At 40.3% G+C, this 21,884-nt stretch overlaps 1 protein-coding gene and 1 long non-coding RNA gene across 9 annotated transcripts in view; both read left to right on the top strand.

Moving 5' to 3' along the window:
* Positions 1 to 21,884, top strand: part of LOC116800890 (endoplasmic reticulum aminopeptidase 1) — a 116,721-nt gene that overhangs the window by 20,522 nt on the left and 74,315 nt on the right. The gene's annotated exons all lie outside the window — the stretch shown is intronic.
* Positions 13,354 to 15,579, top strand: LOC116800891. The gene is made up of 3 exons (XR_004361651.1): positions 13,354 to 13,751; positions 13,808 to 13,901; positions 13,962 to 15,579. It is a non-coding gene; the product is annotated as an uncharacterized LOC116800891 (long non-coding RNA).

The raw sequence follows: 21,884 nt of genomic DNA, 5'->3' as shown, positions 1-21,884 counted from the left end.
TCAACAACGGAGATTAATAAAGGACCTAATAACGACGGCAACTACGGAGGAAGAGAAAACTAACCAAGCCAAAAATCTGGAAGCGATTGAAGCCAAATTGTGCAGTGGTGCGCAATAACGCAGTTGAGGCTGTATTTAATACCAATGCCCCAATCTGCCTTAATATTAAAAATACATACCTCAAGCCGATGCGTGAAAACGCTGCTTGAAAAATACTAATCTCTGTTAGGCTTTTACTAAAAACATGTGTACGGTATTGAATTATATAGAGTAAAACATTGTAAACCGTACACATGCCCTCTAACTAACTTTTTCTTGGACAGACATACGTGTAGGAAGAAATTATAGCAATATACAATTTTTAATCAAAATTTAATAAATAAAAATAAATAATAATAATCGTTCAATTAACAACTATGGGTTGGTTCGGATCTGACGATAGTCAGACCAAAGACAACACGGCTAATGTCGTGAACAACGTCAAAATTGTAGATCACACAGAAGATATTCAAGCACTGTGGGTTTTACTCCTAATTTTGACAATTACAAGTGTGGCCCAGTTCCTTCTGACGTTGTACATAAAACACAACAAAATATTAAAAAGAAGATATATGAGTAGGGCGAATAATCTAGACAGGGTTTAAAAAAAAAAAAAATAAATTTTAGGTTTACAAAAAAAAAAAAAAACAATATATATATTATCAAAAAAAAAAAAAAGAAAAAAAATATATTTTAAAGAATGAGTATATAAATATATACTAACAAGTAGGAATATATAAAATAGTATGGAATGGAACGAGTTATGTAAAAACATAACAAGAATAAGAAACGAATTTGAAAAATCTCATAAATGTTTGTCACAAAATAGACCTATTTTAGGACCGACAATAAAGAAACATGCAAATATTCTGGTAAATTCCTTCAACGAAGCACGAATACTAGTGTATGATAACAAGGAAAGACTAAATCCAGATCATTGGTCTCAGGTATCGAAAGTTCTCATAAAACTTAGTTCGAACTTGTTATCTGTAAAATTGAAACTTGGTTTGGATATATCAATACCAACCATTTTAAATTCGCCAGTAAAAATAGAATCGGACGAACAAACAGAAACAGAAATAGAAGACGAAGATTTAAACAACTTAACAATTCCAGCTATACTAACACTAGCTGAATTGACGGAGGAAGAATTGGCTGAGTCAGACATAGAAGAAACAGAAACAAAATCTGTCATCATGGTGGACGAAGCAGCTGCCCAGAGGGCATACATAAAAGACATTTCAACGGCGATTCCGGAATTTGACGGTAAAAAGATCAATTTGCGTAGATTTATCACGGCAATCAAGTTGGTTAACCTGACTAAGGGACCACATGAAGCTATTGCCATTGAAGTGATTAAATCAAAAATAATCGGAACAACACTCTATAGAGTACAGAATGAAGTTACAATTGATGCCATAATCAGGAAATTAGAAGAAGTGGTCGTAGGAGAAACAACGGACGTAGTAAGAGCAAAAATGGCAAATGTTTACCAAAAAGGTAAAACAGCCACACAATTTACAAATGAAATTGAAAACCTACGCAAGTCTCTTGAATCTTCATATATAGATGAAGGATTGCAACCAGAACATGCTATCAAATTTAGCACAAAGGAAGCAATCAATACAATGACAAAGAATTGCGATCATGGAAAACTGAAAACAATCCTAGAGGCAGGAACATTTAAGACAATGGACGAAGCAATAAGTAAATACATCCATTGCAGCACTGAGATGACAGGAAGTGCAAGTTCCGTTTTGTTTTACAAGAGAGGACAAGGAAGTTACACCAGAGGTAACTACCAAGGACGAGGAAATGGTCGAGGTGGTAATAATAGAAATAATTATAACCAGAACACCGGCCAATACAACAACTTTAATAATTATAACAATAGCAATGGCAGAGGACGAGGAGGATATAGAGAATATAACTACCAGAACAGAGGCGGTGGTAACTATAACAACCAAAACCGCAATTTTTCAAGTTATAGCCAAAATGGTAATGTCAGACATGCACAAGGCACGTCGGAAAACCAGCAGGCTCCCTTAGGGCATCAAGAACAGTAAAACAAAAGGTTCATACCATCAATCTTAATCTAAATATTTTCATTAAAGTAAAAAATGAACACACAAATAAGATACTTACATTTCTAGTAGACACAGGCGCCGATATATCAGTCATTAAAGAAAACTCAGATGAACTTTTGAATCTTGATCATAATAATATAACACAAATTACAGGAATTGGAAAGGGTTCAATAAATTCAATAGGTTTAACACTTCTCGAGATGAGAACCGGTAACTATATAGTACCGCACAATTTTCATGTTGTGGACGACAATTTTCCGATCCCTGGTGACGGAATAGTTGGAATCGACTTCATAAAAACATTCAATTGCCAATTAGATTTTACTACAGAAAGTGATTTTTTCATTCTAAGACCAAACAATATTAAACAAGCGATACAAATACCAATTTTTCATAATATCGATAACACTGAGATAACCATACCATCTCGTTGTGAGGTTATCAGGCAAATTACCGTAAGTTCGGTGGATAACCAAATTCTAATACCCAATCAGGAAATAGAAGATGGTGTATTTGTCGGAAATTCGATATCAGATTCAAAAAACACGTACATCCGAATACTAAACACAACTAACAGCAATAAAATTTTAAATGTAAACAAAATCAATTTTGAACCATTAACTAACTACAAAATAGCAGACCTAAACGACTCCATAAGAGCCGAATCAATTTTAAGCAGATTAAAGAAAAACTTTCCATCTGCACATAAGAAAATGTTGACTGAACTGTGTTCACAATATACTGATATTTTTGGATTGGAGACAGAGCCAATAACTACAAATAAATTTTACAAACAAAAGATAAGATTGAGAGATGATGAACCAAGCTATATTAAGAACTATAGAACACCCCATTCACAACAAGCCGAAATATCGAGACAGGTAACTAAATTAATAAAAGACAAGATAGTAGAACCAGCTGTATCTGAATACAATAGCCCATTATTGCTAGTTCCAAAGAAATCCTTACCGGATTCAAAAGAAAAAAAATGGCGTTTAGTGATAGACTATCGCCAAATAAATAAAAAGTTGTTAGCTGACAAGTTCCCCTTGCCAAGAATAGATGACATACTTGATCAATTAGGCCGAGCAAAATATTTCTCGTGCCTGGATCTTATGTCGGGATTCCATCAAATAGAGTTAGAAGAAGATTCTCGAAATATAACATCCTTTTCTACGAGCAGTGGCTCTTATCGCTTCACGCGACTACCATACGGATTAAAAATAGCTCCAAATTCCTTTCAACGAATGATGACAATGGCATTTACAGGTCTGGAACCATCTCAAGCATTTCTGTACATGGATGACTTAATTGTCATAGGCTGTTCTGAAAAACACATGACCAAGAATCTTACAAATGTTTTTGAACTATGCAGGAAAAACAACCTCAAACTGCATCCAGATAAGTGCTCATTTTTCATGAGTGAAGTCACTTTTCTTGGACACAAATGTACTGATAAAGGCATATTGCCTGACGATACTAAATATGATGCTATACAGAGATATCCAGTTCCTACTGACGCAGACAGTGCCAGAAGATTCGTATCATTTTGTAACTATTATAGACGTTTTATACAAAATTTTGCAGATTATTCCCGTCACATAACAAGATTATGTAAGAAAAATGTAAAGTTCGAATGGACAGCTGATTGCCAGCATGCCTTCGAACACCTGAAAAAACAACTAATGAATCCAACTTTGCTGAAATACCCCGACTTTAGCAAAGAGTTCTGTATTATAACTGATGCAAGCAAAGAGGCATGCGGAGCGGTATTGACCCAGAACTATAATGGTATCCATTTGCCAGTAGCTTATGCATCCCGTAGCTTCACTAAGGGTGAGAGCAACAAGTCAACAACAGAGCAAGAGTTGTCAGCAATACATTGGGCGATAAATCATTTCAAACCATATATATATGGTAGACACTTCACCGTCAAAACAGATCACAGACCGTTAACATACTTGTTCTCGATGGTTAATCCAAGCTCAAAACTGACCAGAATAAGGCTTGATTTAGAAGAATATGAATTTACTGTGGAATATCTTAAGGGAAAAGACAATTACGTAGCAGATGCGTTATCCAGAATAACCATCGACCAACTAAAAAATATATCCAAACAAGTACTTAAAGTCACTACAAGAAATCAAAGTAGACAGGAATCCTGCGCAGGAAAAGGAAATAAAAATGATAAAGTAGAATTGCCTAAGCAAACTACTCAAGAAGCTTCTAAGCCCAAAGTATACGGAGTCATTAATAATGACGAAGTACGCAAAGTAGTGACATTGCATGTAAATAATATGATATGTTTTTTTAAACATGGAAAAAAAATTACTGCAAGATACAACGTTGAAGATTTGTATATTAATGGAACTCTCGACTTAGGTCAATTTTTCCACAGGCTTGAAAAGCAGGCCGGTATGCATAATATCAATCAACTTAAAATGGCACCGTGGGAAAATATCTTTGATAACATTTCAATAGATACATTTAAGAAAATGGGCAATAAAACATTAAAACTATTAAGAGTAGCGCTACTCAACCCGGTGACCTTAGTGAATACGAAGAAAGAAAAAGAAGCAATCCTGTCTACACACCACGACGATCCAACACAAGGAGGACACGCAGGCATTACAAAAACCCTGGCCAGGATTAAAAGACATTACTTTTGGAAAGGTATGACTCGGGAAATAACAGAGTACATACGGAAATGTCCAAAATGCCAAAAAGCTAAAATTATCAAACACACAAAAACTCCTTTATCAATTACAGAGACACCAATAAGCGCATTTGACAGAGTCATAGTGGATACGATAGGTCCACTACCAAAGTCAGAAAACGGTAATGAATATGCTGTTACACTTATATGCGACCTGACAAAATATTTGGTAACCATTCCAATCGCAAATAAAAGCGCAAATACAGTAGCGAAAGCAATATTTGAATCTTTTGTACTAAAGTTCGGTCCAATGAAGACGTTCATTTCGGACATGGGAACTGAATACAGAAATTCAATTATCAAAGACTTATGCAAATACCTGAAAGTAGAAAATATAACTTCTTCAGCACACCATCATCAGACGGTAGGAACAGTGGAAAGAAGTCATAGAACTTTTAACGAATACATCCGGTCATACATATCGGTTGATAAAACTGACTGGGACGTATGGATAAAATATTTCGAATTTTGTTTTAATACTACACCCTCTATGGCACATAATTATTGTCCATATGAGTTGATTTTTGGTAAAACATGCAATTTACCAAAGCATTTTAATAGCACGGATAGAATAGAACCCATTTATAATATAGAAGACTATGCTAAAGAAAGTAAATATAGGTTAGAAGAAGCATATAACAGAGCAAGAATTATGCTCGAAGAACAGAAGAAAAAGAATAAAGAATTATATGACTTAAAATTAAACGATATAAGTATATCAATAGGAGATAAGGTGTTATTAAAAAACGAAACCGGACATAAATTAGATTTCAAATATACTGGACCATATACGGTAGTAAAGATTGAAGAAAGGGATAATATAGTAATATCAAATGATAAGAAAAAACCACAAACGGTACATAAGGATAGGTTAAAATTGTTTAGTTCTTAAAAAAAAAAAAAAAAAAAAAAAAAAAAAAAATAATATGGTGGCCACCAGCAAAAAAAAAAAAAATATATATATATATAGAGAAAAGAGTTAACCCCACATAAGTGCATTGAATGTAAGAAAACATTTTTCTTTTATCATCTTTGATGGTTGAACGATTATAAACTAAAAATTTGAAAAAAAAAACACAAAAAAAAAACCCCAAGAACACGTATGTTTGTACAGAATGTTCCTTAAATTTCCTTAACATTAAAATTACTTCCTAAAAAAAAAAAAAAAAAAAAAAAAAAAAAAAAAAAAATATATATATATATATAAAAAATTTTTAATTATAAAATAACTTCATAAAATTACGTTATTTTCCAAAAGGAGGGAGATGTAATGTGCACACATATCGAATAAGCACTGTATCAAATCAGAACATTGGGAACAATCACATTGTAGCACTTTTGCAACAATGTTTATGTAAGACTTTTCAGTTCCCAGGCATATCTTGAGTGCTCAGCAATCTGACCACACAAGAATGCTATTCAGACCAGAAGTGCAGAGTCAGCATAATTAGCATGCGCGACTGCTCGATCTTTATGTGCACATGACTCTCTTAGACAGCGGCGCTCTCGCTGCCAAAGTTAAGTACATAAGAGCAAAGCAACGTCTCTGCCGGCGCAGACGGATTGCATTTGGCTAGCTTGGACTCTTCAAGACCAAGTACAAAGCAGTCGTAAAAGAGTCGTCAAAGAGCCTTCAACATGTCCTAATTGAATATTAATGAGTCTTAACAGAAGTTACAATTTTACTGATATCATACTGAATCTCTATTTCAATAAAAGTAATATAAAGAACACAAAAATGCATTACAATTATTACACACTACTTTCGTTCATTCATCGAGTAATTGTGCTTGTTTCAAGCGATGTACAACAGTATCGCTCAGCATAAAACACGATACTCTACTCAACGCATCAACATGTCTCATTCTCGTTCCTGAGCGATGTTCTATTTGATAATCAAAGTCTTGAAGGTATAATGCCCACCTAGCTACCCTCAAAGGAACGTCCTTCTTCTTCATCGTCATAGTGAACGCGTTGCAGTCAGTCACAATCTTAAATTTCAAACCCAACACATACACACGCCACTTCATTAATGCACCGATAACTGCAAGAACCTCAAGCTCATAAGAATGATACTTTTCTTCGCATTGGTTAGTCTTACGACTCATGTATTGAACCGTATGAAACAAACAATCTTCTGGGTCTTTTTGTAACAATACACCACCGAAACCATATTTTGAAGCGTCTGTATGGATTTCCGTTTCTAATTTGGGATTGTACAATTTCAATACGGGATTAGAAGTTAAGGCTACTTTCAGCTGTTCAAACGCTACCTTCTGCAGCACATCAAATTTAAACTTAGTATTTTGCCTTAAAAGGTCCGACAAAGGCTTAGCAGTCACTGCAAAATCTTTGACAAATCTACGAAAATACGACGTCAATCCTAAGAATCTTTTTTTAAGACTGCCATTATGAATCGAGTAAAAACTGCAGGTGAGTTTGTAATACCAAAGGGCACATACAGAAATTCGTACTGTCCCTTTTGTGTTACAAAAGAGGTATATTTCGGGGATTCCAACTCAACGGGCACATGAAAGAAACCGTTAGTTAAATCCAAAGTCGTATACACCAAAGCACTCTGAAGCTTTTCGATAACAACGTCAACCTGAGGCATTGGAAAGTGATCACGAATTATCTTTTCATTTAATTTCCGATAGTCACAACACAATCGTTTTTTCCCATTCTTTTTCGAAACAAGCACCACTGGTGATGCGTATTCCGACACACTCGGCTTTATAATCTTGTCACGCAACCATTCCTGAACTTGATCATCCACAATCTTTTGTTCACACTCTGCCAAACGTCTTGGTTGTTGGAATACTGGTAAATCATCGGTTAACAGTATTTTCATCTTCACTGGTGTCGAACAATTTCGAATTGGCTTATAATCTCCAATTAGACTTAAAGCTTTTTCTTTTTGAACACGACTCAAATGTGATAAATCAACCTCATCCAATATGTCAGCCTGCTCCACCCCCAACATGCACATACTTTTGAATTCAACAAACAACTCAGCACATGATCCTTTGTACAATGGCTGGATTCTCTGACTCTCAACCTTATTTTGGTTAACAACTCGACTTATGAACTCTGTGCCACCTTTGGTTACTTTCAAATCCACGCTGTTTAAGATTTTTCTTCCTAAAATCGAATCAAAACCCATATCCTCATCAGGAACTACGTGAAATTCAACTTGCATGTCTATACCATCTACCTCAACCGAAATTACAAAGCTACCGAATGTAAGCACCTGGCTATCACCTATGCCAGTCAAACACTTCTTGACTGTTTATCAAAGAATGATCCAGGCTTGTTTAATGACTTGCTTGAACTACAAACTTTTTTGTAAACATCCAAACTAAGTTTTAGTTCTTTTAATGTTTTTGCTTGATACAGCACTACTTTGTTTGCAGGGGAATCTTGAATGCCACTAATGAAATACCATAGTCTATAATACTCTCATCTTCAAGCTTTGCTGGCTTAGTTATTTCCATCAGTGCGTTCAAGAATTCATGTAAACTCTCATCTTTTTTCTTTTGGCGTCTATTTAATCTTCGATGTATTTCTGCTGATGACACTTTAACTTCGAACTCATCTAGAAATACAGTTTTCAATATTTCCCAACTTCGAATGTTTTGTTGACTTTTGACAAACGATCTAGCAGCACCTCGTAAAAGCTGCTTCGCATAGACAAACATTTGTAATTGGTTCCACTGAACTGTACTCCCACATTCTTCTACCTAATTTATCCACTGGTCAACATCAACACTACCTATAGTACCTGAGAATTCAGAAATACTACCTTCGACATCTTTTAGAGTAAACCATGACCTATTATTTTCATTTGTCATCATTGGTGCAGTTGCTACTGACTCATCGTCCGAAATGTTTTGTTCTTCATTGTTTAATCTGTAGTGAGCAAGGAGCCGCTGCTGCAGTATGCTTTTAGTACCACTTGTCTGCAAATTTAACTCAGACAGCTTATTTCGTAGGTCATCAACGCGCAGTCCAAGAATTTCAACCCGATCCATTATAAATGATATAAAATTTATCAGTACAAAATTCTCAATACGAAATAAAATCTACAGTTGATTTCTTTGCGTCAAGCTGCAAAACTACTTAACATACCCTCTCTTTAAAGTTTTCAAAACTACTTAGCCAACTCTGTTAAATCTATGTTAACAGCTAACGATACACAACTTGCCGCGTCGTTTCCGCCTCTTCGTTGTCCTCGCCTCTTTCGTTCCTACTGCCTCGCCTCTTTCTCTGTTGCTTCGCCTCTCTCGTCGCTGTTGCCGCTCGATCGCCTTTGTATATGTGGCGGCGTATTTCGTTTTTCCGTCGTTTTTCTGATTGCTTCACCGTTCTTCTTCTTCTGCTACACCGTAACCGTCGTTTTTCCGTTCTTCTTCAATTGTCTGCTTGCAATTTCTACGGCGTGGCCTTCAACTTTTGGTCACCGCCGTTACACTTTTGAATAAACACAGCGTCTCCAACACCTTTGGCTGCTGCCGTTTTCTTCAATTGTCTGCTTGCAATTTCTACGGCGTGGCCTTCAACTATTGGTCACCGCCGTTGCACTTTGAATAAACACAGCGTCTCCAACACCTTTTGGCTGCTGCCGTTTTTCTTCGAGCACTAGATACGGAATCTCCAACACCTTTTGGCCTCCGTCTTCTAAAGTCTTCACATGGACACTGCGTCACAAACACCTTTTGCTCGCCGTCGTCGATTGACTTCTCCTTGCTTCAGCTTCACCGCGACTCCTCTTGCGTCGTTGTCGTTTTCCTTTTAATCGATGCGGGATCACGTTCTGTCTCGCTCGCACTCATTAAATTCGCACTTATGCATACACAACTTGGGCCTTCTCGGACGAGCCCCCAAACTTGTAGCAAGTTTCTATTATAATGTGTTACTTTATTGTTTAATGACAATTGGTTATAGTACACTTTATATTGTTTGATGACAATCGTTCTCGCTTATTATAATTTAATTGTTTGATGACAATTGTTTGGCTCTAGTTGCGTAAGTATCGCGCGACTGCTCTCGTTCACCATTCTACTCGAAGTCCTCTTTTTGTTCTTTCCGTTAATAAGCGTTGCCACTGCGAGTTACTCTCTTGCTCTCTGTGTTATCGATCATTTTAGTTCGCTGATCTGGTTCATTTCCCACATATATCTCATTTTTGAGAACGTTGGATGACATAGGATATTTTGTCTGTGTGTCTTCAGCTATTTGATGGATGACTTTTATAGCTGTATAAGGTACAGACGCTGTTCCAAACGTGACGGTAGTTAAGCAATGCTGTTTGATGACTCTATCCGCCGCCCGCCATAAAATCCTCTGGTACTGCGTGTCATCAGGGTGGACATTGATACAGCGATACATTCGTTGTATATCGGCAGTGAAAACAAACTGATATTGTCTCCAATTTAAGAGAACGGCTGGCAGATCATTTTGCAGCGTGGGACCTACACATAGTACATCGTTTAACGATCTGCCATTTGAGGTCCGGGCCGATGCGTCAAAAACGATACGTTGTTTTGTGGTGAGGCTTTCCTCTTTGAAAACTGCATGATGTGGTAGCACGCATGATGCAACATGCTGACCGTAGGAATCCGTGGTTATGGTTGAGTTTTCGCTCGTCTCTGCCGACGTGATTTGACCTAGTTGAAAATATTCTTCAATTCCTTTGCAGTATCTGCTCCATTTGTCTGGGTCCTTTTGAAGGCGCCTTTCGAGTTGAAGATATCTGTTCAGGGCGATCTGATAAGATTTTACGAGCGTCATACTGGGATCAAAGTTCCTCTTGAATGGCAAACGGACTTGATAACTGCCGTCTGATTGACGTTGATGGGTCTTTTTAAAGAAAGACTCGCACCATTAATCTTCTTTGGAGAGCTTTGGGCGTTCTGGAACTGATTCTACCTCGCAGAATACTTTAAGCAGCTCTTCGGAGTTTATTATGGCATGATTACAACGAATGTGGCGTGTAATATGCGTGTTGCCAACATTGCCTAACAGAACCCATCCGAGTTGAGTATTCTGCGCTATGGGTTCGTTTGGCAAGCCAATCTTAGTTCCAGGTAACAAGAGTTGTGCCATAAGGTCGGCTCCAAAAATTATATCGATTCGCTTGGATCTATAATAATAGGGGTCTGCGAGCATGAGACCATGGATATGACTCCAGTTTCCTGCTGGAAAACTTTGACTTGGCATGTGTGATGTCAACGTGTTCAAAACATAAGCATCGTCGACCTTTAACGAGAAATTTGGGTTAGTTGCTGTTTGCACCGAACACATTACAATGGATTTGCAGCGTCGGCCTGAATCTTGACCGACTCCGGTGATTGAAGTGCTTCGGGAGAGCTGGAGACTGTACAGCATGCTTCGAAATCATAGTTGCTTCTGATCCTTGGTCAAGAAGCGCGTTTACCGTGGCCTGGCATCCTGAGTGTGTGTTACTGAGTACAACCCGAGCTGTTGCTAGTAGTACCTTTCGATGAGTCATAGGTGAACTTGACATGCACTGTAGATTCGGCTTGGCATCTGAACTGGCTGCCGAACTTTGGCATGATGTCGAGGAGGCTATCAGCGTTGGCTGTGTTACTGGAAAATGTAACATCGTGTGATGACGTTGACCACAATGAAGACAATTCTTATTGCTGGGGCGGCTTGCTTGTGTGTGCGATTTTCCCAGGCAATTTAGACATAATTTTGCCTTGCTGGCAACTTCTTTCCGTTGGTAGCAATCCATTGAAAGAAATTGCGGACATCTTCGAAGGATGTGTAAATTGCCACAATGATAGCAAGCGGACGCGGATGCACCCGACCTGGTGTGGGCGCTGTGCACACGCACGCGTTTAGTACCGTCTGAAATTTCATTTGACTGTTTCATGCCGCTGCACGCGTTACGGCTTTCAATAGCGTCTAACGTAACAAGTCGATCATTGAGGAACTGTTGCAGATCTTTGTATGAAGGAACGTCAATCTTGCTGCCCAGATGATGCTCCCACGCTGTGTGAGTGTCTTTAGGTAGTTTGGTTGTTAGATAATGAGTCAGCCAAAAACCTCCTTCCTGTAGTGGCGCCTTGACGGTATTGCAAGCGGCAATGCAGACGTTGACTGTACTAACCATAGACCGTATGTCAGCAGATTTTTCTTTAGAAAGATTCGGTAAGTTGTAGAGCATGTTCATGTGGCTGGCGAACACAATGCGTGGGTTGTTATACCGTTGTAGGAGTGTGGTCCAAGCGACTTCATAGTTTGCTTCAGTTAAAGCGATTTGGCGAATGTCGTTGTCCAGGCCTACTGGTAATGCTTCCTTTAAAAAATGGAACCTTTGAATCTTATCCAGACGTTCATTATTGTGAATCAAGCGTAAAAATGCGTCATGAAAACTTGGCCAGTCCGCGCAGTTGCCAGAGAATTTCGGAACTGGTAATTTTGGCAATGGTATCCGTACTTCTTCTACATGTGTTGTTATTGTGGAGTTAGTTGATTCGTTGTGCGTCACTGTAACTGGATAGATTCGTTTCTTTTCTTCTGCCACAAAACAGTAAACTTCCATGCCTAGGTCTTCGAATTGGCTGATTGTATTTTGTTGCTTATACACACTTTCTTTGTAGTCTGCCATGCATATAAGTGTGTGATGCATCTGATGAAATTCTTTGTTATACTCGTCGATTTAATTCAAACGTTCTTCGAAATATATTTCCGTTTTCCGCACACTCGAGTCCTTTTTCACATTACTGAACAAGCGCTTCAAAGACTCAATGCGGTCAGTTTGAACTCGCACCAGTTGATCAAACTTCGACGTTATTTATACTGAATTTGCTCCACTGTATGTAATGTGCACAAATGATCGTATGTTATCTTTGTTCTTCTTTGACGTCTTGTTTTTGAGTTGAAAGAGATTTCGGCAAATCTAACGGAATCGAAGGGCAACGGGACTTAGCTCTGTCGTGATGAGAGCGAGCGCGAATGTTTGCGTATACTACTCTGTCGTGATGAGAGCGAGCGCGATAGAAAACTTAGGCACGTTGAACGTTGATTTATCTGGATGAAGCCGACAACGAAGATAAAATTGCCAAACAGCTTTTAGCAATTATTAATTATGATTCTTATGAGCAAGGTTCTCCTCATGGGCCATCATGGGCCATCATACCTTCCCAGGTATTAGTGTACATATATATAGGTATGACCGTCCCACCAGACGGGGAGGTGGAGTCTTAATTGCGGTTAGATCTACCCTCGCGTCGGAGGAGTTGCTTTTTGAAGAGTCCCGTAACTCTGAATTCTTATGCGTAAAGCTGTCATTTTCCGACAGATTAGTTTACATTACGTCCTCGTATATTCCACCGTCTTCTGAATTCTCAGAATATGAGAATCATCTGTCCGCTATCCAATCCATCTTAAATAAACTTTCTGACAGGGACTAATTGGTAGTTCTAGGTGATTTTAATATACCTGGCACAACGTGGTCCCCAGAAGAAAAATCGAATATCCTCTCTTTAGCACAACATGACTTTGTTGACAGCTTTCTCGACTTATCGTTGTCGCAAGTTAATTATATTCGAAACTCTCTTGTCTATGTCTTGTAACAAGTCCTATGTCTTGACAAGCTTAGGGTCATACTAGATGCAGTATTATGCAGCGGGAATATACTAGACGGGATGCAACCCTTATCAGCTGCACCCCGAATGTTTTGGGATTATTTGGTTATCGCAAATAGAGGGAGTTTCAGCTGATCGTGATTTCCGCCGATGGCCTACACCTCGGCTTCAGTTTCCGATTTCTTTTTTTTCTAATAAAATAGTCGATGAGTCAAGTCGTGGAAAGTTCGTGTTGGAAAAAGATCATAACCTGCGTCCGTGAGACTTTTTTTTGTCACTGGAACTATTATTAGAGTGAGTTTTCCTCGACATTATCGGTGCGCGGGTTAAGTTTTGCATGTGTTTTCCAGGCAAAAATTTAAGCCGGAAAAATCTTCGTTCGGCGTAGCCATCGCGCAGCTGGATTGCCGCCCAGACCCCAAGGTTCGAATGGGGCAGCCACAGGTTAGTGAATATCGGAGGAAAACTGAACTGTTAGTTGACGCGAAGGTTCTAACTTTTTAGGCGTGCAGAAAGAGAGAAAATAACCTAGTCAAGCCTTCTAGTGGAACGCCCTTCCCATCGAGTGCCAGAGGAGATGCAGCCGCAGCGGGACCGCAACCGGCGATAAGCCGGGACCCTAAGATGTTTAGTTAAGTTAATTGTGAGGTTAAAGGCGCGGAAAAAATTTAGCGGGATTTTTTTTTTTTTTTTTTTTTTGTAAATTTTATTAATTGGAATTACACAGTGCGAAGTTCCTGATGAAGCGAACATCTAAAAATCTAAATTAAAAATCTAAATTATATGTACAAATTCTAGATGAGCCTGTCTGACCTAACCTACATCGGAAAATTTATTAATCCCCGAACCGCCATTTTGAACTGAAAGAAATGAAGTTGCATTTTTATATGATGTATATATGACAAGTTGTCACAATAAGCTATAGAAAAAATGTGTACTCGAGAAGGAGACCTAGTTTATATCACTTTTGTATTTTCTAATTGTATTTAAATTGAATTCCTTTGAGTATTTAATAATTTTTATATTATGTAAGCTAACCTAATCTAATTATTTTTCTAAGATGAGTTCATTTTCAGAGAGTGCGCGTTTAAATTTTCGGGTTCAATTTGGAAAAGTTTGTTTGCAGTCGTTTGATTCGAAATTTGAGTGAGAGTATCCGTGTGTTCATACATTCTCAAAGTATTCGTGGAAAATGCCATGTGTATAGTTGTGATGCCTCGCTGCTTTGGCATCATAGTAATGGGGTTCGCAAATACGAATCATATATGCACGATTTATCTTCAGTTTATTTCTCCATTTAAATTCATTTTTTTTGTATACATAAAAACTACGTCTTATCGCTATGACCGCAAAATTACAAGAGCCCTTTAGAAAGAATACAGCTGAGTTCAATTAGCATCGACACATAGAATGTTAATCCGCTGTTATGACAGCTGTAGCACCGGGTGACTCCGCTCATAATCCGTACACCATGCTTTCATTTCAGCTCATTTGCGCAAAAATTTTTATTGGAAATATCCCACGAAATAAACTGAGAAAAATTACGTGAGGTCATCGTTTTGATGGCCAACAAAATTTTATTTTTTATTATACACAAAAGAAAAAATCATGGAAGCTAAATAGTAAAACTAAATAAATTTGGGAATTTTTTTTTATTTATTGTTAAACTTTGCTTTCCATGTGTTTTAAAAGAAAAGAACGAATTCGAATGAACACACTGCGAATAAATTATTTGTTTCCAATGGAGTGTCGGAAGCAGCCGATTGAATATGAAAAGAAAAATCTAACCGAATTTACTCGCGACCCACTCCCACACTTCTTTTTTATTTTTTTCTTTAATAATTCATTATAATAATAATAAAAATAGTAATTTATGGAACAAGATTATAGAGAAGAAAACTGCACTGGAAATTATGGGAGAATTTAAATAAATGATTTGTTCCTTCTCTTAAATATATATTTAGAAACCGGTTTCTTTAATAACTTTATAAACTTTTTTTCTGAATTCGCAATCTTGTTAAAAATCAACCCTAGTTCGATATGTCGTTAAGTTGCGACTCTGGTGTGAACTGTATCTTATACATACATATTGTTGGGTCATGCAGCCGCATGATATCTCATATTCTTTAATATTATAAGCCAAATTAGTCAGTGGTAGCAGTTGCGATGCCCATAGTGCAAACCGCTGTTCGCGCACGCATTTATCTGTACGGCGCTCATTCCTTGTTTGTTGTTGTTAGCTACTTACGTTAAGCTTGGGCGCTGCATTTCGGCTGTCTGCCCCGCCAATTGCCAATTCGTCGTGTTTCGGAAAAGACTTAGCTTAGGCCTTAGCTGCCTTAAACAATTCGCAAATAAACAGTGTCGTAATATAAACAAACTTTCTTCGGTTTTCCTTATTTTTCGCAATAGCTATTGAAAAAGCTCAATAGCTAATCACATATATTTAAGTCTGTATGTATGTACAGTAGTATAAATGGAAGTGTAAGAAGACAAAAAGAGGTTCAGTCACAAATAAACTTTCATAGTGCTCACATGTAAGTAATAAACATATCTTTACTCCTGCAACATAATGACGGATGCCATTAATATGTTTTATACCGCAATTAAATAATTTTTTGACTCTTGTGTTCCGATGTACTATCAGTCAATCTCTAAACCTCCTCGGTTTAATTAAGAGATGACACACCTAAGAAATGTAATGTCCAGACTTTATACAAAATTTAAAAATACCGGTTCTCAGTCTTTTTTTTTTTTTGAGCTTAAATCATTTATTATTATTCATTAGTCAGTAGGAATCGTTCAGTTCCTTCTAAACTTAACGTAACATGTAGCTTAAAAGATATTATGGATTCTGTTCCTTAATTATAGTGTATACAACATTTGTAGTGGAGAGATTATGCTATCTTTCGTGTAAGGAGTTCATGGGGATGTATTCTCTTCAGACGTCGGAGGGAAATAGGGTCGACAAGATCATTCGCCAAAGTGTTCTGGTGGGCTCTAAGTCTGTCGGCATATCGGCTGCTGTGGAAGTTTATTTGGTCTCCCAACAACAACCCGACAACTTTAAAGTCCCTTTCAATAACTCGGTTGCTCACATACCAGGGTAGCCCAGATGCATATCGTGCTGCTCGCGATTGTATTACTCTAAGCCTATTGAGCTGAGTTTTAGAGGCAGTTCCCCACACTTGGATGGCGTAGGTCAGTGTTGGACCTAATATGGCTTTTATTAAGAGAGCCCCCATATGGAGTTTGCTTGAGTGGAAAAGCCAGTCCAGCTTTTTCAGTTTCCAAGAGGATTTGACTCTAACTGCCGTGATATGGGCTTTCCAACTCTGCGTCCGATCAAGGTGACTTCGAGGTAGCAGTGGGTTGAGACGTAGTCAATGGTATTTCCGTCGAAGAGAAGACCTAGGCAGGATTGAGGTCGCAGGGTAAATGTGACACAGACCGACAGTTAATGGTGTTCCATTTGGCAGTCCATCGCTCGAATGCAAGCAGCCATTCCTGAACGACGCAAGCATGGCGGTGTCATTAGCATAGGTGGCTAGGATCAGCTTAGCAGGGGACGCTTCATCGGTGTTGTTGACGGGTGTTGGCATGTAAGTGTCCAAGCACATTTCCCTGTGGAATGTTTTTCATGCTTGACCGAGAGTCTCGTACTGCAACATCGAAGGTCCGATCAGCGATGAAGGAGCTGAGGATGGCATATAGGGGCTGCTGGGAGGAGATCTTTCATTTTATATAGCAGACCTTCATGCCACCTTACCAAACGCTTGTTTCACGTCCAAAAATACGACGTGAATTGGTTTGGGGCAACCTTGAGACTTCCTGAAACCGAATTGGTGTTGTGGGATGTGTTCTGTTACCTGCGGCAGTTCCATCAAGCGGATAAGCAAAATTCCCTCAAAAACTTTGAAGTATACTTTGACAGTATACTGAGACAACATTAAAATTTCCTCTGCTTGCTGTCAGCTGAATAGTTACTCCCTGGATAAGTCAGAGGGGGGAGAAGTGGGTTTCTGACAACAGGGGGATGTCTATGTCGTGAAGCTCAATAAAAGCGAGGATCGCATTGGTCTTCGAGGAGGCCCCATTTGAATTCCATGCTGCTATAGAGGACCCATTTTTAAATGCAGAGGGCGAAGGACGGGTCTGGAGAAGTAGTTGCATCAACGTTTCCACTAACGACATCATTCTGTCAAGCCTAGAAAAAAGCTGTTCCAATTTGGAGTTCAGGTTGGTAGTTACAATAGTAGCAGTAGCGACAGGCGAATGAATTGGCTCTCACAACGAACGCAAATGACGGCCTTCCAACGCCAAGGGCAGGGGTTCCGTTAATTGGACCAGCAGCAGTGGGTTCATTGGTCTTCAAATGATGCTTACGAGTAGAAGCTTCTTTAAGGTATTTAATGCAACCTTTAAAGTTAGCTGCACGGGGCTTTAGCTGCACGGGGCAGCATCTGGCCTCATCTTGCCTGAGCCTACACTCTGAAGTGGGGTGGTTTTTTCCACATTCTCTCCAAATAAAATGCCGAGAACAATACGTTTTGGTATGACCATAGCCTTGACATCTATGGCATTGTACAGGCTCGAGTTGCTTACGTGGTTTCTCCCATGTCACTCGATGCGTGCAGACGACAAGAATATTCTTAACAAGCTTGTTATTTTCCGCTTTTTTTGAGATCAATAAACCTCATATTAAGAGGGAGTGAGGTCGACGTGTACACACGTACAACGCTATGGCCTATGTAGGCATACGATGATGTCCTCCGATGAAACTTCATGGTGTATGTTACGCAATACGATTATATATGGTCGGCCCTCGGGGAGCTGGTGATGATAAGGATCCTTTCTTTAGAAAATGCCGAGCCACCTGCCTGTAGGTATCTGAGGTGTTGCATTGAACAACGCAGTCACCTGAATTTAGTTCCTTGATGGTGTAGGAATCTCCTACGAGGTCGTCCAGTTCGCTGCGAAAAGCTGTGAAGTTCACCACATTGGGAAACATCATTCTGGATACCTTAGAGTAATGGATTGGCTTCAGGGTGCGGGGGACAGCATGGTTAACACCAGCCGGATGTTTGTAACGTATTGTTTTTTTTGAGGCTCGAATAAGGGTGTCTTTCGATGAACAAGGCTCATCATCGTCACTCGAGGACGGTTAAGCAAAACCGCAAGCAATAAACGGTACTGCTGCACTACCATCAAAACAAAACGAAAACGTAAACAAAAAAGCTGGGTCGACCTGGCAGACTGGAATGGATCGCTACATTACAATAAAGCGAAAGCTCAGCCCGGAAAATTCAGATTTGGAAAACAAGCCGAAAAATACACGCGACAACTCTACCTTGATCAAAAATGTAGCCCCTGCAAATACCAACAGATTTGCCTTGCTGGTAGATACCGCTGAGGACGTGCCGCTGGGATCCGTTGATATCGAACCGAAGAAAACAAAACCTCCGCCAATATACATCCGCGAGAAGAGCACAAGCGGTTTTGTAAATACTTTGATTGGCCTTATTGGAAAAGATAGCTTTCATATAATTCCCCTCGTAAGAGGTACTATCAATGAAATCAAACTTCAGACGAAAACGGAGGACAACTACAGAAAAGTCACAAACTATTTTACCGCACAAAAAATAGGCTTCTACACTTACCAGCTTAAAAGCAGCAAGGGCCTGCAAGTAGTCCTGAAGGGCATTGAGTCTGATGTTACGCCCGAAGAGATAACTGAGGCGCTAAAGGAAAAGGGATTTTACGCCAAAAGCGTGTTCAATATCAAAAACAGAAACAGGCAGCCCCAACCACTCTTCAAGATTGAGCTTGAACCAGAAAACAAGGCTCCTAGAAAAAACGAGGTTCACCCAATTTACAAACTCCAGCTCCTCCTGCACCGTAGGATCACGGTAGAAGAGCCGCACAAACGTAACGCTCCTGTACAATGTACGAGGTCGTATTGTACACTTCGCCCGGTGTGCGTAGTCTGTGGAGATCTCCACGACTCCAAACAGTGTCAAACTAACAAAAAAAATGCATGCGAGAAAAAATGCAATAACTGTGGGGGCAATCACACAGCAAACTACAGAGGCTGTCCAATCTACAAAGAGCTGAAAATCCGTCTTCACAAAAGAATGAACACGGCGCGGGCACACCAAGGAACAGCTACGCTGATACCATCAAAGACAAACCGTGAAGTAATTTTCTCGCTCCCTGGCCTACATCCAACACTAACAAGACAACATTTGCAAACGATTTAAAATCAGGTATGACGCCTCCATCCCAAAATTCCCGAACTCCACATGAAGTGCACACAAAATTAGACACACAACAAAACTATAACCCAGCTGCGCAGCAGGAAACAAAAACGGAAGCTATGATGCAAGCCTTACAACAGAGCATGATGGAATTTATGACATTTATGAAGACCACCATTCAAGACATAATGCGTAATCAAAACCTTTTGATACAAATGCTTGTAGCCCAACAATCAAATAAATAATGGCTACCTTACGCATAGCTACGTGGAACGCCAATGGCGTTTCACAGCGCAAACTTGAGCTAGCTCAATTCCAACATGAGAAGAATATCGACGTAATGCTTCTTTCGGAAACTCATCTCACAAGCAAATACAATTTTCAAATAAGAGACTACCATTTCTATGTGTTAGGGTGCTGGGGTTGCTGGTCCTGGAAATTTCCTAGTTTGCTGAAAATCGAACACTCGGAGAAAAGCGAACACTAGACTTTGTAAATGCGCGGGCGCGACCGGGCGTACGTTTATTGATCGTGGTAGTTATTTCACACTAAAGCTTATTCTAATGAGTTGGGTTCTCCCAAGCGCAGCGGAGACTCCTCGGAGACTCTGTGGTGAAGAGCGGGAGAGCGTGAGAGGGAGTGGGAAGCGTAAGAGGGAGCGGAGAGCGGGTGACAGTCCACACCCCGTAACTTGAACATTCCGCCCCCCTTGCAATCACTGGGGTTGCAACATAGCCATCCTACGGCAGGCTGCAGGCACCGGACACGATCCACCCAAACACCGTTTTTTTGAGCGACCGGCATTCCCTCGTCGAAGGTCAGGAATCCGGATTGGATAACCTTAGGATAAACATCTGCTCCTAAGACCATGGAGACGGTAGCCGGCCGATGGAACTGGTCATCAGCCAGCATGATGTCCCGGTACTTGGATACTATGGTGTCGCTCAATGCCCGGACAGGTGTGCGGATCCGCACCCTGGGCTCGATCTTGAGCACGACCTCCAGCTTAGTATTCGCGTCGATCCTGGAGCGGATCGTCGTCACGCAGACCTTCTCGTCGCCAACATTGGTCATCGGAAGCGTAAAGGCTGACGCCAACGAAGCGTCGATGCAGCTCATGGGGGTGCACGGATCGATCAGTGCTGCGGTCTCGAAGGTCTTCGTCCCGGTCTCCAACTTGACCAGCGCTGTGGGAAGGATGTTCACGCTGTGGCGTTGCAGCAACGACGAGAGCGATGGGCCTGGCGTGGTCGATTCCGGGCGTCGTGGCGATGAACTCCTACGCTGAGTTGGCGGATTGTGCCGGCGGGAACGTTGGGACGAGGCCGAAGCTGCTTGCCGGGTTGGCACCGGTTGGAGACGTGAGCGCGCTCGCGACCGCGACAACGAGCTAACCTGCTCGTGCATGTGGAGCAGCGTGTGGTGGGATCGGTCGCACTTCTTGCAACGATCACCGCTTCGGCAGTCTCCCGTGGAATGCTCGTGAGCGAGGCAATTGGCGCAGTATTTGTTAATGAGGACTGCTCGCAAACGCTTTTCAGCGCTGAGCTTTAGGAACCTCGCGCACTTCCGAAGAGGATGGATACCGCGGCAGACTCGGCATCGGTAGGATTGAATACCTCGGGTACGTCTGCTCTCCACGGCACGAGCACTGCGTGCGTTTTGTTGACGAGGGGCCATTCTGCGCGTAGTCGAATATCGAAAGGAGATCGAAAACGAAATGAAAAATAATGTATGATTAGTGCTAGTGAACTGCATCTAAGGACGAGAGGAGCGCCTATTATTGTGGAGATTCGGAAGACTCCGTCGGCAAAAGCACCACTTTTGCCACTGGACGTTTAACAACTCCACGTGCAGTACGGATATTTACTACACGGACGTTGCCGTCGGCTCCTGGGAAAACAGACTCAATTCTGCCGAGCCGCCATTCATTAGAGGGCAAGTTGTCGTCCTTGATGACGACCATGTCATCGATGCGGAGATTTTTGGACGGGGCCTGCCATTTGGAGCGCTTGTGGAGTTCTTTGAGGTACTCTTCTTTCCATCGCACACGGAACTGCTGATGAAGAGCTTTCAAATGCTGCCACCGATTAAGAATGGATTTCGTTTCCCCCTTTACTTCGGGTTCCACCGTGGACATAAGGGGTCCCCCGACAAGGAAATGACCTGG

This window comes from Drosophila sechellia, chromosome 3L (genome assembly GCF_004382195.2).
Source record: "Drosophila sechellia strain sech25 chromosome 3L, ASM438219v1, whole genome shotgun sequence".
Classification (NCBI taxonomy): Eukaryota; Metazoa; Arthropoda; class Insecta; order Diptera; family Drosophilidae; genus Drosophila; species Drosophila sechellia.
The sequence above is the reverse complement of the archived record's forward strand: the minus strand, read 5'-3'. Positions and strand labels throughout refer to the sequence as shown.